General features: G+C 43.6%; 1 protein-coding gene across 1 annotated transcript in view; it reads right to left on the reverse strand.

The window, feature by feature from the left end:
• LOC106699517 (A-kinase anchor protein 13-like) overlaps positions 1-15,692 on the reverse strand; it is a 93,015-nt gene extending 77,323 nt beyond the window's left edge. Inside the window, exon 1 of the mRNA XM_014468064.2 lies at positions 15,493-15,692. The gene's annotated coding sequence lies outside the window, so the exon portion shown is untranslated. The remainder of the gene's footprint in view (positions 1-15,492) is intronic.
• Between the last annotated feature and the right edge of the window lie 215 nt (positions 15,693-15,907).

Consider the following 15,907-nt stretch of genomic DNA (forward strand, 5'->3'; position numbering starts at 1 on the left):
GGTTGCCTCCCGCACACACCGCAATGGGGCTGGAGGCTGCAACCCAGCGTATGTGAACTTAACAGCATTACAATAAAAGCTATTGACCATTTCAGAGGAAGCCTGATTTAACAGGGATCGAACCTAGGACTCTTCAGTCCATAGGCCAATGTTTTATCCACTGAGAAAAACCGGCTAGGGCGAGACTAATAATTAAGTGTCCACTTACATAAACGGGCAGTTCAGTGAACTCTATGAGTTGCAGAAGGGTGATCCCATCCCATTCTTCATGAATGCTCTCGCGGATTTAGAATGTCCTTCCCTCCCCAACGCCTCATGGCAGATACAGTTGCTCTATCATCTGTTTCCACCTCACTTTGTCCAAATCTTTTTAAGTCTTTCTAACATGTGCCATACTGACTCATTTTTCTGCTTAACAAGTCTGCCTCGATGCATGAATTCTGAGCTCAGGAAAAGAGATACACATGCTGAACTCCAGCGCTGAACCTCCTGTCACTTCTTAGAAAGTCACTATGCTTATGTCTCACTTTAAAACCTCATTTCTCTCGGGAATTTCTCAGGAGACAGGCCAAAGAAAAATTAACGTAACCCTTTACCAGCCCAAACCTGAAACTAAAATTTAACACAACGCTCCAACCCAGAGAACTTAACCAAAAACTTACAACACTCTGTCACACTCTTAAATGACAGTAAGTCCCTCCCCCACCCCTCAAGGTCATAAAGCTGCCATTCCACAAGATACAAGCCCAGAATGAACTTTAGAAAATAGATTACTAACCGTTCTCCCGGACCATTTTAGTCACATCCACTCGCATACTTCCCAAATACAATGGGAAGGCTAAAAGGAGAAAAAGTTCCAAGCAGATGCCAGCAGTCTCTGAGTTAGAACATCCTTTCAATTTGTCATTTGCTCAAAGACAGACATTGAAAAGAACCAAGAACAAATTAACCATTCATCTCAGAAATGCATCCGCACCAAGAGAAGGCTTTCTGACGTCAGAATTCACAAAACATGTAGTCCACCAACTTGTTACCCCATTTTGGAGCTCCCTAACTTTTTCCAAATTGCTCCATAAAAGAAATCTGGACCCGGAACATTTGTATGAATAGTCTATTTCCCATTGTCATTCTATATGTCACCATCTGCACCTCATTACAGTATTTTTATTTATGTACGGGGATCTTTTTTGTGAATTAGAATTGGAATAAAAGCTGTTGACTATTTCAGAGGAAGAAAAGGCAAAATGACCATATTCCTCTTCTGTATTTTTACTGAGCAACTATTCATAAGTTCTCTCTTTGTTTTCCCCTCATTTTAAAGCTCCTTCACACAATTAGCAATTCACTTCTACCACAAAATACCGTTTTAGAACTGAAAGGCAATCTTTACAACAGTTTAAATTAGCCCCCTGTCAGAGTCTATTTACATAATACAAATCTGAAAGACAAGTTCCAATTATACACTGGCCACAGCAGCGCTGCCTGAAAGGAAGGCTGGATTTGAAGGCACAGGAAGAAAGTCAGAGAGAAATCTGAAATAAAGCCTGATTTAATCAAGACCAAAATATAAGCGTGCCCTTGACCGGAATAGAACCTAACCCCCTTCAGTCCAAGGGCTGACACTCTAACCACTGAGCCAAACGGGCCAGGGCTTGCACAGACAATTTTAAACTATCTAAGTAATGGACAGTTGAGCTGCTTAAGCATGTGGGACACGGAAATACACACACTGGGAGGTTCCTGGTCAGCAAGCCCACCAAGGAGAAAATGATCCCAAACGAGAGGGCCTGACAACACCGCGCTTCACCCAGAGATGAAACCGCGGCAACTTCTGTTCCTGTGCAAGGAGCATGGGTCAAGCCTCGCTCTCAGGCTCTGCTTCCACACTTGCCTTCTTCTCCGTAACCCAGGAGCCTGGGCTCAGACAGATTCTGCTCCTGCTCCTCACTGTCACCTGACTTCAACTCCATTCCCATTTCCTTCTCTCCCAGTGGGAAACCTTCTTTCTGCTCTGAAATAACACTTTCAGGGGATCTAAGGGTTTTTGCATCCTTGAATGAAATCAAGAAGGGTGACTAGCGCAAGCAGTGGCCTCTGAACTGTAAGTCTCCCCAAGCCTGAGCTACGTTTACACATTACCTACTACTGATCTCTAAGAAAGTAAGCCTCTGACTCCAGTAAGGGTCTCTTCTGAAGTTCTGCTCACCTGCAACTCAACAACAAAACAACCCAGTTAAAAAATGGGTCCAGAATCTGAACAGGCACTCCTCCAAAGAAGACATACAAATGGCCAAGAAACGCATGAAAAGATGCTCAATTTATCACTAATTGTCAGAGAAATGCAAATCAAAATCACAATGAGATACTACCTCACACCTAATATAATGACTACTATTTTTTAAAAAAACAACGAATGGAGACGATGTGGAGAAGTTGGAGTTCTTGTGCGCTGCTGGTGGGAATGTAAAATGGTGCAGTCGTTATGGAAAACAGTATGGTGGTTCCTCAAAAAATTAAAAACAGAATTACTACATGATCCAACAACAATTGGTTCTTTCAGGGCCCAGCCCATACTAATATGCTGTTTCAAATGTTTGCTGAACAGAATCCCAAAGAACTGAAAGCAGGGACTTGAAGAGAGAGTAGCACACCCATGTTCACAGCAGCATTATTCACAAGAGCGAACAGGTGGAAGTAACACAAGTCTCCATCGACAGATGGATGAGCGAATACACAAAATGTAGTACATACATACGGTGAAATACTATTCATCTTAACAGGGAAGGATATTCCCACACACTGATGACCTTTAAGGACATTACACTAAGTGAAATAAGCCAGTCACAAAAAGACAAATACTGTGTGGCTGCATTTATGTAAGGTACCCAGAAGAGCCAAATTCTTAGAGAAAGAAAGTAGAATGGTGGTTCCCAGGGGCTCGGGGTTGGGGGATGGGTAGTTATTGTTTAATGGGGTACAGAGTTTCAGTTCTGAAGATGGATGATGGTGATGGTCACATAACAATATGAATGTGCTTAATACCCCTGACCTGTACACTTAAAGATGACAGGTAAATTTTATATGTATTCCACCAAAATTAACAATTTTTAATGTAAAAAATAAAGATTACTGGCACACAGTACGCAGATGGTGTTTCCTGCATGAATAAATGAACTCTAAACAGACTGCAGGCAAAAGCAAACAGCCACTTTGAAAGAGGTCATCTAAGCCAACCTCAGAAGTCACCTCCTCCAGGAAGTCTACTGCATCCGCATGCCGGAATGAATCATGCCCCTCAGTACACAATCACTCGCCCAGCAGCCTAAGCTGGAAACGCAGTCATCCTGGACAAGCTTAATCCACACGACCTTGAAATGTCCAGCGGATCTGCTGGCGCCTCTTTTTCTTTTTTTTTAAAATATATTTTATTGATTTTTTACAGAGAGGAAGGGAGAAGAATAGAGAGCTAGAAACATCGATGAGAGAGAAACATCGATCAGCTGCCTCCTGCACACCCCCTACTGGGGATGTGCTCGCAACCAAGGTACATGCCCTTGAACGGAATGGAACCTGGGACCCTTCAGTCGGCAGGTCGACGCTCTATCCACTGAGCCAAACCGGCTAGGGCTGCTGGCGCCCTCTTCTCACTGCACTGCCCCTCAGGCCCTGGTCACCGCTGCCCTACACTATTGTAATGGTCCCCGCTAACGTTTCTCTGCCCCCCAAGTCACTATCCATGCTGCTCCGAGGATGAGCGATCCAAAATAAAAGCAGACTGTCCTGCCCTGGCCATTGGGGCTCAGTTGGTTAAGAGTCATCCATGCACCAAAGGGTGGCTGGTTTGATTCCTGAGCAGGGCACATGCCCAGATGGCAGGTTCAGTCCCAGGTAGGGGTGCATGTGGGAGACAACCAACTGATGTTTCTCTCACATGGGTGTTTCTCTCTGTCCCCCCTTCCTCTCTCTAAAAAAATCCATTTTTTTAAAAGTTTGAATTGGTTAAATCATTTGACCCATACATTCATAAGCCCTAGACTTATCCCATGTCATATTAAGAAACCCTATGGTAATGCTTTCAGGAAACACAAAACAAACCTTACACAATGGCAAAGTAAACTCACCCGTGTGTCATAGGATATAGCATTCTAGATACAATTATTTCAAAAAGCCATTGCCACATAAGGCCCTGCTTCATAGCCCTATGTAAGGTTGCTAAGAATGTACAAACACAGTGACAATCGCCGGAAGGAGGCAAGTACAACCACGGAAAGCAGAACTTTACAGGTAACTAACAATTTGCCCAACAAAAGCAAATTAATCATTGATTGTTTTTCAACCCAGCTATAACCTAATTCATTAAATATCACTGAGTCCCTACCCTATGCAGGGGGTTAGGGGCTGGGGAAATGTGTGACACTAGCCCAGTAAAGGGACTAAGACATAACATAAAATGTACAACATAGGATAGAAAGCAGTGAGCCAGAAAAGGTTTGAGAAGTCAGAAAAAGAGATTACATGCAACTGTAAGAATAAAGGAGGGTTTATATAGGGAATCTCTTTCAAGGCTGGTATCAAAAGCTATGTCAAATGTGCAAAAGAATAAAAGAGAAAAAAATTAATTTAATTTAACTTAATTTAAAAAAAAAAAAAGCTATGTTAAATGTGGACATGCAGAGATGGGAAGGAAAACTGTGTGTCCCCAGAGCCCAATCTCAGCACTGGCATGCAAATTGATCAACACGTATTTCTCAAATGGATAATAACAGACCCCATATCTTAGAGTCTTGTGAGGATTAAGATGAATAAGGGTGTAGAGAGTACACTGTACTAATCTTGGCATACAAAAAGAATAATCTGATGGTAATTATGACTCTTATTATTGTCAACAGCATTTTAATCAAGAAACAAAATCTAAGTGCTTTAAAGGGGAGTGACCAAGTCTTATCTGTGTTCATCCCTGGGTCCCTGGCCCCTGATGTGCCCCTGGCAGCAGGCCTTCAATAAATGTTTGCTGGATACAGTACACCTGAAATTAATTCATTAAGCTCCTTGCACCTCAACTTCCTTTTATGGCAAAATCATAAAAACATCTTCCAGAGATGAGAATTGATAAACATATGACATTCAGTTCAATTGATAAACGTAAGACACTTAGACAGTTATAGGTCCCCAATAAATGACAGCTATTCAATCAGTGAACTTGTCCCTGTAGATTTCAACAGGCATCAGGGCTAAAGGGAGAGAACAGTTAGAACATTTCTCTGCATTTCCGTTAGTATTTGGGTCCTGAGGTACCACACAGATGAACCATTACTTTTATTTGGACTCAGGAAAGAAAATTTTCCACTTACGGGCACACATCCTAGCGAGCTAACTATTAAAGTGGTAAGCTTTAGACTGCCACAATCCCTTTTGGCAAAGCGGCCAAAATAGTACTTTACCACAGAGAGGGGGGAAAGTGTGGTATTTCAGAGACTCCATGAGCTTAGGACAGAATATATACAAATGGGGCCATGAAAAACAATGGATCAATTGTTCTTGGGACTTCAAATGAAAGCTTTAGAGATGATGGTCTGAATTAGAAAGCAACACTTTTAATATACATTGCCAAATGAATTTTTAAGGAAGTACAAAATTTATAAAGGTATCCAATTACCTGAAACTATTTTCTTCACAAAAATCAAAATAAATGGGAATGCATTTTAAGAAGAAAAACAGATCTGCAGGGGGCGGGGGGGGGGGGAAGAAATCACTAGATTCTATGGGGGGAGGTGAAAAACTACTCACATAAACCAAAAATAACCTTTTATAAATCATAACATTCTTGTACTAGTATTTATTTATTTTTTTTTTGACTTTTCTTGAAGTTAATCTTTTCTATAAATTTTGTTAATTCGTAAGAGAAAACAATAGATTTTTATAGGCCTATGCTTGTACTAGTATTTAAAAGGAACAGTCATTAAAAAAACAAAACAAAAAAAACCTAACATACGGGAGAATAACTCAAAAACTGCAGAGATCAGTAATTTGTGCAGCTTTATTTAATTTTCCATGTCTAATTTGATAGAAACCTCAGATTTCATACAAAAGTGCTTAATATAAGGTTTATGGTTCTATTCATGTAATGATTCTGTTGAAAGGGAAAAAGGCTACTCAGCACTCATTTGCTGAGTTAAAGATGTCTGTTCCGAACCCTGGAAACATACCGTGCCATGATTTACAGAGACAGTTCACAGTTACAGCGTTATAAACTAGAGTAAAAAATGCCATATAAAAATCACTAGTGATGCCGAAACCGGTTTGGCTCAGTGGATAGAGCGTCGGCCTGCGGACTGAAAGGTCCCAGGTTCGATTCCGGTCAAGGGCATGTACCTGGGTTGCGGGCACATCCCCAGTAGGAGATGTGCAGGAGGTGGCTGATCGATGTTTCTCTCTCATCGATGTTTCTAACTCTCTATCTCTCTCCCTTCCTCTCTGTAAAAAATCAATAAAATATATTTAAAAAAAAAAAATCACTAGTGAGAAGATAATAGTTTGGTAATGACTTTCAATACAACTAGAATAAATATATTAGAGTTTAGCAGGAGTATATGTTATCGTATATAAATTATATCACAATGAAACTGCTATTTAAAAAAATGACATAGCAGAGAATGACAAAACCTTACTAATTTGCAACCAATCGATATTTCTCTGCCTCCCTCCTTCCCTCTCTCTCTCAAAATAAAAAAAAAAAAAAGGAACAGATCCCCATTCGTGATAAAAACTTAATGAAATGTGCATGCCTCGCTCTCAGAATTCTCCTCTTGCCATCCCTTACAAAGATTTTTCTGGCAAGGTCAAGCAGACAAGATTCATGAACAGGTTCCTCTGAAGAACCAGGCTACACACAATGATAAAAAGGAACCTGCATGTCCTGTCCTAGGAAGTCACCTAGACTCAATATTTATGAAATGGTTCTATTTATTGCTCCGCAGTTAAAAAAAAAAAATTTAAAAAAGGACGATGTTTAAAGTACAGTAATGTGGCTGGCAACAATAGTAAGACAATAAATTAATTATTCCAACCAAAGTAGGAAGGAAGAAGTCATTGCAATTTGAGGAATTCTCACTGATGTAAAAATTTCCTGTGTCCCATTTCATGTCCAAGATCCTAAAGTTTTATATCCTCCTCCAGCCACCCCTCTAGGACTCAATGAAAAGCGAGTCATTAATATTATTTCACTGAACAGAAGAATTCAAGGGCAGAAGAAGAGCAGTAACCTGCTCAAGGTCACACAGCTAGCTATGTGACAGAAACACAGCTGACCTGGGACTCGTGTCCCCTTCCAAATCCTCTCCCAACTATACAACCTTGCCAAGGAAAAGCCATTGTGTTGGGTGAGTGAGGGAAAAGAGAAGGAATCAGGTGACAGACAAGTGGTGGTGCGGAAACTAGCGAAGTATTCCATTACAGTTATATCTCCTAAGCAGGAGTAAAGGAGAAAAGAATCTTTTTCCCAGAAATTAGCATGTGTAATGACTGTTTATTTGCCAGAATCACTTCCTGAGCCTCAAAACCCCCACAGGAATTAATAAAGAACAATTCGCATTGAAGGGATCACAGAAAAGAAAGCTGCAGTACAGTTCACTGAATCACCCAGGTCTTTCCCCAGATATCCTGAACCTGGTGTCTTTTTTTTCAGTCCACACCATTCCATCCCCTTTGCATTAAGCAGATATACAACCCGCCCCCCTCCCCCCCCCCCAAAAAAAACACAAAAAAACCAAACACATGCTTGATGTGAGCTAAATTGGGCACAAAGCTGGGAAGTGAAAGAAGTTATTTAATTTTGCATGGTGTTTGCCTGCATTTTTCTCACTGGAGACTTGCTCCTTATCCCCTTAACACTTCAGGATTGCTCAAATGAACCCCCAAAAACTGGTTTTTCAACTTCCAAAATAGGTTAAACATGAACTAATTAACTGTTTGCAAAAACACTTCGAGGATGTGAAAGAGTGTGCAAATGTTAATTATTAATGTTGATCCACAAGGCTCCTGCATGTGAAAACACAATTCTATGCTGGCGAGTTTCTGCTACTTTCAAGGCACAAATACAAGAGCCCTGCAGGTTTTTAAGAATTCTAGGAAAACTTTAAGGGCAAACCACAGTGATTTTTCTATTTACAACAAGAACAAGCTGGATTTCTAAACTGGCTGTTTTGGATATAATTATATCAGTGGGGGAAATGTGACTTTAGGCATATATAACAAAACTAGAGTATGTTAATAGTCACAAAGTCCTGGATGAAATGAAAGTTAACTGACCTGAGAGAAGCAAACAAACTAAAATCTATGACCCCCCCCCCCCGCCCCGTTTTCTCATCAAAAAAGGCGGGGGGGTTTAGGGGAAAGCGCACCTATTTTATAGTTATTGTAAGGAATTAAGAAATGTAAATGAACATACAATATGCAGGCAGGCACCCAGTAAATACAGTTTCTTCTTCCCTTTAATGACTTCACTTTTTAGAGGACACCTATTAGGAAATAGCCTGCCTCGAAAGATCTCTCTAGACTGGGAAAGTCTTTTAAATACCCACTATCCTATGCTCTAAGCATTCATACACCACCATTGTAGCAGGCGGGCCTAGGCAGAAGCTAGGTCATTCCTGTCCACTGACTCATAGGCATCCTTAGTCCTCAAACAGAGAGCGCACCTACCTACAAAAAAAATCAGATATCCTTAGAGACTGGAAATATACAGCACATCTCACTAATAATATTTTTATCGTGCTCAGAGGAGAAAAATTTTCAGCGTGTGTGGCGTCATAACTAACTGCTATAATACACAAGGTATTGTTTTAGGTCACTACCACCTTCATTCATATCCAATCCTCCATGGTTATACCTCGTTGTTGTTGATTACCACTGTCATTATTATTACTAGCTACCATGCCACCTACCCCTCCTTGTGCCAGGAGCTTTACATACCCCTCATTCCCACAGTAACCCTACCCCACCCTCCCCTCTCTACAACTGTCAAATCCTTATATCCCGTCCAGACTTCATCCCTGAACTCCAAGTTTGCACACCCAAATACTTAACTAATACCGTCACTTAAAAGTCTCACAGATCAAACTCAACATGTCCAAAAGGGAAATCACAATGTCTTCCTCCCAGCAAACTCACTCCACACCTTCCCCAACTAGGAATCACCCAGATTCCTTTCCTCCCTTCAAAGCCTTCTTCCAATTCATAAAAAATCCTACCGGTTCTATCTTCAAATTGTGTGTTGATTCCAATCAGCTCTCACCACTTCCACGGCCACCACCCTCATCCAAACAAGGCCTTCTCCCGGTCTATCAACTGCGGTGAAGGTGCGAGGCATTCTACTTGTTACTATTCATCTTTAAGCACATTCACAGAAAACCTCAAAACTAAATCAGCTCTGTCAGTCCTGATCAACCCTTCAGTCCTTCCCATTGTACCTACGAGCCATTTGACCTGACTTCTTCCTACAGACACTACAGTACCTCCTGCAGTTCTCTGTTCACCCCATCCCAGCCGCATGAGCCTCCCTGGGCAGACTCCCACCTAAAGCCCTCTGACCTTGTGTTCCTTCTGCTCGGAACATCCAGGGATCTTCAAGGGGCTTGCCTCCTTCACTTCCTTCAGATCTCTGCTCAATTCTGTCTCCTCAGAAACGCTTTGTTTGACCTCCCCAAATTCTGCTAATACTCTTCATATTCTCCCTAGAATTATCACCACCAGACATCACCAAAACTGTTCATTTGTTTATGTTCCGCTTCCCTCGCTAGAATTTCAGCTCCTTGATTGATGGCAGCAACTACCTTTTGTCGTTGAATCCCTGTCATCTAGAACAACGCCCACTGTACAGAGGGTACGCAAATCTGTGTTGAATAAATTAACAACCCTCCACGGAATAAATGTCATAGGCCCATTTTACAAAAAAAATGAATTTCAGAGACAAACAACTTATCCAAAGCCACACAGCAAAATGTCACCAAGTGCATCTGAAAGAGCCAATACTCTAGCAACTGACTCAACACCTTTTGTGCCATAAAACGGAACCATACATATATGCGAAGATACAAGAGTGTAAAAAAGCATTTCTATTTGAAAATATCAGACAACAGTGACCTTTCTTTCTGTTCACTACTAGACCATTTCATGGCTTTGGTTAATCATATGTATAGTATGTACTATGTATGTACCTCTTCAACTGGAAGAGATCTAGCTTTTTCATAATCCCCAGAGCATAAGGGCTAAGCTATATTCAGCAGACATTTAACAAATGTTTCTTTGATGTTTATACCCCAAAGATGTAAAGAATTCTGTAACGAAACTTTCAGCACCACCACTCTTCCGAGGGACTTCAATTTCCAATTATGATGGAGTAATTGAATCCAGATTTATCCTACCACACCCCTCCAACAACCAGAAAAAAATGGATAAAATACATGAGGCAACATCTTTTCGACACTGGACAACTGGCAGAACAGGACTGCGATCCCTAATAGAAGGGAACAGAAGGGATGAGCCCCACGATTAGAGCAGCTTTCTCAGCCTGGAGAAGGCACATCCTGGACCTTGGTACAGTGAGAAGAATCCCATGCAGCACACGGCAGTCTGGTCGGGTTGGGATTCAGACATAAGAGTTTGGAAGACTGAGGAATCTAAAAGCTGCAGGGTACCAGAAAGGAGAGAGTTCCATGAAGGACCCTCAGAAATCAGAGCAGAGGCCTCCTGGAGTCAGACAGTGAAGAGTAAATTATGCATGCATATTGGAAAAAATCTATGAGGGCAGGCAAAGAATGACCCAACGCCCAGCCAGCGTGGCTCAGTGGTTGAGTGTCGACCTATGAACCAGGTCGCTGTTCGATTCCCGGTCAGGACACATGCCCGGTTGTGGGCCCGATCCCCAATGGGGGGCACGCAGGAGGCAGCTGATCAGTGATTCTCTCTCATCACTGATGTTTCTATCTCTCTCTCCCGCTCCCTTCCTCTCTGAAATCAATTAAAAAATATATATTTTAAAAAAAACACACATACAAACAAACCAACATTAAAAACAGGCAGTAGGCCAGATTTGGCCTGTGTCCGTCTGATAGTCTGAGGATACAGTTTATCCTAAAACTACAGTGACAGAAAGTAGAATAGTGGTTGCCCGTGGTAAGGTGGGCAATGGGGTGAGGGCTGTGGGGAGAAACTGCCTGGACAGTGGCACAAGGGAACTTTCTAGAGTGATAGAAACGTTCTCTTGGTTGTGCTGTTCCATGCATGGATACGTTTGAAAAATGAATCAAACTCTATCTACTTATAATGGGCATACAAATACTATCTCAATAAACATGATTTACTTTTCAAAGGTACTCCTTCAAGCTGACAGTATTGATGATGTGAAAAGCATTGCCTTTGGACTCAGCATAATTGGAGTTCCAATTTTGGGATCATAGTTTAATTAATAGCTTAGTTTAATGTGACCGCTGCCTAATCACTTTTGGGTCTATTCCCTCATCCTAAACTGATTCATAATTAAATAAGAAATGTAGGTAAGACACAAAGTATAATAACTGGCACCGAAGGGGCACACTCCCTTGATTTGAGTAAACCCAGTTAAAAACAACAATAACTTAAGAAAATGAGTAAAGCTGAGACAACTACACTACCTTCCTTTGTACTCTTTTGAAATAGTCTGACATTCTGTGCTCACTGTTTATTGTGGTTTCGCCTGACTTCAAGCACTGGCATCCAATGTCAGTTCCTGTGATTTCACAGTAACTTGGGCACGTGCAGGAGGCAATCAATGGGTGTGTCTCTCTCATCTCTCCTTCCCACTTTCCCACTCCTTCCCACTTTCTAAAAATCAATGGAAAAAATAACCCGTGTGAGGATTAACAACAACGAAAGTTATCTTGAAGGGAGAAGTGAATGATTTGTTCATGTCTCTGAATTGTACTAACACTACATTAACCCCCAGTCCAGTTCTATCTTAAGCAAGTTTGAGAAATGCAGTAAAAATCCTTATCTATCACTTTTCAAAACTAATGTAAAATAAGGAAGAAAAGCCGGAACTGTCCAAATAACTATTACAAATGTTGAAAACAATCGATTTCCTAAACACTATAAATCCAGAGTTCTACCCAACCAAGCCACTCTGCAGGTTCCACTCAAATCAAGTGATTGAGAAAGTAAAAGCTGTTTCTATTAACATTCAGTTCAACTACCACCTTAAAAAATTACATTTGATTAAGACTAGATTATCAGAAGGATTCCTTATGACAGAAGTATCTAAACTCCTATACTCATTAGCATCAGAACTTTTTAAAATACAATTTTTTAAAAATATATTTTATTGATTTTTTTGCAGAGAGGAAGGGAGAGGGATAGAGAGTTAGAAACATCGATCAGCTGCCTCCTGCACACCCCCTACTGGGGATGTGCCCACAACCAAGGTACATGCCCTTGACCGGAATCGAACCTGGGACCCTTCAGTCCGCAGGCCGACGCTCTATCCACTGAGCCATACCGGTCAGGGCTAAAATACATTTTTAAGTCATACAAAATGTAGCAAAAGTATTAGGCACCTACTTGATGTTAGGCACACAATTTCACTTATCCCTAAAAAATACTGAAAGCATGCCAGTACACCTTCCACAGTAGGAAACCCAAGCTTCCAAGAATGTCTTCTTCTCAACTGTGCTACCTCCCCATTTCACAACAGGGAAGTAGGCAGAGTGTGAATTAATCAATCGTTGCACCAAAAAAAAAAGGGAGAACATTTTCTAAATCGGAACTACTTTTGGAAATCCACAGTGCACTATTTAAGCCTCACTTGTTTTCAAGAATTAACAGATTAAAAAGAAAAATTAGAAACTCTTTCAAAGTAAACTAAATTCCTGTCGTGGCCGGTTGCTCAATGGTTAGAGCCTCAGCCGGAGGACAAAGGGACTCAGGTTCGATTCCTGGTCCAGGGCACCTACTTCAGTTGCAGGCTCGATCCCGTTAGGGAGCGTGCGGAAGGCAACCATCATGGATGTGCCTCTCTCATCTCTCTCTCTCTATCTCTCTCTATCTCCCTCCCCCCGCCACCCCACTTTCTCTGAAAAAGTCAATGGAAAAAAAAATACCCTTGGGTGAAGATTTAAAAATAAATAAATAAATCCCATCAGAGATCTGGAAGTGAACTGTCACTCTGGACAAGCCCCCAGAGTTAGTGGTTCTATGGGCCCAACCACCACTGAATACAAAGCCCTTCGGCCAATTCAAACACATACTGAACACCTGCATGTGCTTTAAGACTCCTTCCTGGCAAAGAGGGTATAAAGTGAATTCAGGCGCATCACAAGCCCCCAGGAGTCAAGCTAGGGGTGGAGTCCATCTACACTCCGTATACATAGCTAGCATTAGTCAGGCAAATAAACGATGTGTGAGGAACCCTAAAACAAAAGTCCGTCCAACAGGCTATCACAGCTGAGAAGGAAAGCAACTGGCCTACTTGTCACATTATGTTGTAATCGTGTTTGTTTGCGTTTTGTTCCTCCCTGACAACCTCCCGCCCCACAATCCCCCGACACAGGCACGCACTCCAAACCTACACCTTGTCGTGGTTTATTACTGTCGTTTAAAAGTACAATGCTTATTTTTTGTTTATATGCATTGTACTTGATATAAGCATTTAAGAAAAAAAGCACAATGCTGCCGCATCATGAGGGCATTTTTCTTTAGCCTCGTCAGGTGAAGAAAGTTGATTTCTTAAAGCAAAATGAGGCAAACCAACCAGAAAAACCCAGAACGCTTCTCTAAGTTACTCACTTGGCATGAGAAATCAATCAAAGCAAATTCACAGCGCACACAACTATTTCTCCAAGATTTTCTTTTTAATTTTGCAGATGGCAAAGGGGTGTTGGTCTCACTAAGAATTTGAACATTTAAACCAGTTCCAACTAGAGGATTTAAACAGATTACCGCATGATAAGCTTGCTAAATGAACCAAATCCAGTAGAATCATGCACTCAAAATTTGACAACAAGGCCAGGACTTAAAGCAGTCTGCAAATCCCTAGGAGACCAGGAAGGAATACACAAGATGGGAGGAATACAAGAACTGCAACAGTGACTTATCTCAACCAACCAGAAATCATCTTTCCAAAATAGCAGCATCTGTCCTGATCTGGACAACCCCATGTTTTAGAAAAATGGAGTAAGCTGCTGCTTCTGAAAATAAAGGGGAATTAGAAAAAAAAGGGGGGGGCGGCGCACAATGCTTTTCCTTTAGTTCTTTATGCCTGAGGCAATAAACTCTCCAAGTAACCTCACTGAGTATAAAAGCTGAGAATGAACCCCAGGAATACAATCCAGCTTTCACTGTGAATCCTAACCTCACAGTAAGGTAAATGTGATGGAATCATTTTGCTCTAAGAACTACTTACTTTAAAAAAAAAAAAAAAACCCACAAAAACTAAAAAACAAACAGCCCTAGCCGGTTTGGCTCAGTGGATAGAGAGCATCGGCCTGCGGACTGAAGGGTCCCGGGTTCCATTCCGGTCAAGGGCACATGCCCGGGTTCTGGGCTCCATCCCCAGTAGGAGGCGTGCAGGAGGCAGCAGATCCATGATTCTCTCTCATCATTGATGTTTCCATCTCTCCATTCCTCTCCGAAATCAATAAAAATATATTTTAAACACACACACACACACAAATCTGTTTCTCTCCTTTTGTAAAAATATCTTGAGGGTTTTCCCCAAACTTTTATTAAAACTCTTCACATACTGATTGGCTGGCTTCGGGAAGAAAAAGTGTCCGAAATCCATGTTTACAAATAATAAAAGTTCTGGTTGGTCCCAAAGGAAGGCTGCACTGGAAGTCGGACCGAGTTGAGCCAAAGGCACTGCCCGGTCCCGGCGCGGATCCCCTCCCGCGCCCGGCTCCGACCCGCACGGGTCCCCGGCCGCGCCCCCGGGAGCAGGCGCCCAAAGCGCCCCCCGAAGGCGGGCGCGGCCCGGCGTGTTTACCGCCCGCGTCCGCCCCGCGGAACAGCTCCCTCGCGTCCCGGGCACTTGGGAGCGGACTCGGTCGGCCGAGAGGGACCCACGGAGCAGCCGAGGTTCCCCGCCCCATTCGGAGCCCACGGGGGAAGCCCGGGGCTAGGGGTCCGGGCCTCAGAGGATGAAGGGGCAGCCATCGCGAGGAAGGCGGCCGCGCCCCCCCCCCCCCGGGAGCTGGGCCGCCCCGAAGGTTGGGCTGCGACCCGAGCAGACAATGCGGGAGGTCGGACGCGGAGGGGGGCGAGGGCCGCGGAGCCGGGAGGGGGGGCGCTCCGCCGCCGCCCATTCATCCCCGCCCGCCCGCGCGCCCCCTCCCCGTCCCCGCGGCCCTGCTCCCCTCCCCCTCCCGAGCCCAACAGCGGCCGCAGGGGAGGGGCCCGCGCTCCGGGCCGACCCCTCCTCAAATCACAAAACTTCCCCCAACTCCAACTAAGTTGCGCTCTCACCGTGCGGCACCGGGGGCTCCCCCACGGACCGAGTCGGGGCAGCTCGGCACCTTCGCCGCGGAGAGAAACAATGGGCGGCCGCTCCCCCGACGGACGGCTGGAGGCGGCGGCGGCGGCGGAGGCGCGGAGCGAGAAAGGCGCTCTCGGCGGAGAGTCTCCGCGGCTGCTTGGTCCGCGCTGGCCCTGCGCACAGCCGGAGTCCGCCGGCGCATGCGCTCCCAGGCGCTCCGAGAGGGGCGGGCTACCCCGGGAGGGCAGTGAGGCCTACGGGGAGCCAAGGGTTGAGAGCTGGGATTGCATAGCAAGGCTGTCCGTCAAGCTCCATAGGACCAATAGGAAGACGCCTGGGCGGTGCGCTCAGGTTGCTAAGGAAAGCTGAAGTTGCAAGCCGCTGCCGCGCCGCGCCGAAGTCATC

The sequence above is a fragment of the Myotis lucifugus genome, unplaced genomic scaffold (assembly GCF_000147115.1).
Source record: "Myotis lucifugus unplaced genomic scaffold, Myoluc2.0 scaffold_425, whole genome shotgun sequence".
NCBI classification, from domain to species: Eukaryota; Metazoa; Chordata; class Mammalia; order Chiroptera; family Vespertilionidae; genus Myotis; species Myotis lucifugus.